This window comes from Myotis brandtii, unplaced genomic scaffold (genome assembly GCF_000412655.1).
Source record: "Myotis brandtii unplaced genomic scaffold, ASM41265v1 scaffold934, whole genome shotgun sequence".
NCBI classification, from domain to species: domain Eukaryota; kingdom Metazoa; phylum Chordata; class Mammalia; order Chiroptera; family Vespertilionidae; genus Myotis; species Myotis brandtii.
Genome location: NW_005371854.1, coordinates 844,682 through 846,904, shown reverse-complemented (window position 1 = coordinate 846,904; position 2,223 = coordinate 844,682).

Genomic DNA, 2,223 nt, shown 5'->3' with positions numbered 1-2,223 from the left:
AATATGCATCTCTGCAGTTTCCAGTCCTCTGAGATAAAAATTGGGTGTACTCTCATGAACCACTTAGTTTGTAGCATATATCACAATTATAATTTGAAGATTCATAGAACTGTATTTAATATTTGCCTTTCCCACAGGATTGTAAGATCCACAGAGGCAATATAGGTCTTGTGTCCCAGAGCTGAGCACATGGAGAGTCTTCAACATGAATGAATAAATGAATGAATTTTTTGTTCACTCTGGTGCCCACTGCTCAGCCCAGAGTTGACCCCTACATCTACATTCAATGCAAACTTACTGTATGACTAGAATTATGCACCATGGAGTCTAGCATGAGCTCCAAGCCAATATAGCGACGCTGGAGATAATTCACTCAGGACGCAGATGTGAATCTGAGTGTCACTTTTATGAAGGAAGGCTGGTCAGCTGGCTCAGGTGCTGTTGAGGGTCAAGGAGGATCAGGGCTGAGAAAAGAGCATCCAGTAATTGGCTTCAGCAAGCGGGCACTCTCGGGTGACCTCTGAAAAAAGGTGTCCAGTTAATAGTGGCAGCAGGAGTCTCAGCAAAAGAACTAAGGAGTACGTGGGCAGATGAAGAGCAATGAGGACCTCCAATGCAGATGGCTCATCCGGGCTGTTTGTTAGTGATGTCAAAGAGAGAAACCTGACCTGGAAAGCAAAGGTGATTGCTATTTACTTGCTTACTTATGTATTTTTAATCCTCACCAGAGGATATTTTTCCATTGATTTTTAGAGAGAATGGAAGAGAGAGGGAAAGACAGAGAAACACATTGGTTGGTTGCCTCCTGCACCCACCCAGACCAGGGCCCAAGCCAGGGAGGAGCCTGCAACCGAGTTATGAGTTATGTGCCCTTGACCAGAATTGAACCCAGAAGTCTGACGCTCTATCCACTGAGCCAAACCAGCTAGGGTGAGATTGCTTTTTTAATGGAGACTCTTGAGGTGTCTTGACTGCCCAGGGGAAGCGGGAGCTGGGTAATTGAAGTTTCTGAGAGCACCTAATTAGGAGTGTGCACACAGAAGGGAGGCAGAGGCCTGAGGCATCTCCACGGTAGGCTTGGTCTTCATTGCTGTGGTTCCCTGGGTCAGCCTAAACTCAGGGAACCAAAAGATGAGCCCAAGTTTTAAATGGCATAATTCATTTGATCCTAGCACCCCCTAGAGGAAGAGTGTATTGGCCCACAGGCACTCACAAATACCTTCCCCAGAGCATTGAAAGGAAGCTGGAGAGGTTAAATTATTCTCCCAAGTCTCACAGTAGGTGAGTGGCAGGACTAAGGTTTGATTCAGGCCTGTCCCTAGGCAAACCCTGGGAGAAATTTCTGCACCTGGGCCTTCTGCTGCCTGGCCTTGGGGCTGATGCCCGAGGCTCTGCCCAGTGAGCCCTGGGGCTCAGCTCCTCTCCAAACATCTCACTGGAGTCTGAGAACCTGAACTAAAATCTAAGCCAAGGAAACACAGGCTTTCCTTTGAGCCTTTCAAAACTCCTTTCCAAGGCACTGCGCCTACTGGGCCCAATGGATGAGTTATTTTGTCCATTTCTTATCCTCCAGTCCGACTTGTTCCAACAGCCGCTGTGAGAAGAACAATCGTCAGACAGTCATGGCATCTGATCCTGTCTTAACTGTTTGGCTGAGGCCTCAGTTTTCTCATCTATACAGTGAGTGAAAGTAATGCCATTATTGTGTGCAGTCAGGGTGGAGAAGGTGAGCAGATAGCATAAGTAAACCTCCCAGCATACAGCTAGGCACAGAGTAGGTGTACAACAAAAGTTAGCGTCTTTCCCTCCTTCAAATACCCTCCTCCACAGAGTGTAGCGGGGGGTAGGGACAGCAGCCTCCCTGGTGGAGGGACAGAGCCCGCAGTGTCCCAGTATCCTATGATTTCCTCGCCAGACCCTGGGAATCAGCATCTCAAAATAAACACACAAGCGCCGCTAATCGCCAGCTCCGAAACAAAACAGCGCTGCACTCGGGGATCTGGGCAAAATCAGCCCTCCCTCCTCCTTTGCCGCCGCCCTCCTTCCTCGCGCTGCTCCGCTCGCTCAGCTCAGCTCGGCTCAGCTCAGTTCCGCGCAGCGCAGCTGCCAAGCCAAAGCAGGCACGGTCTCCGGGCTCCGAGCTCCCGTTCCCGCCCAGGCTCTGCCAGGTCTCCGCGGGGACCCCTTCGGGCAGGAGTTGCGCGGCGAGGGCCTGCGGCAGGA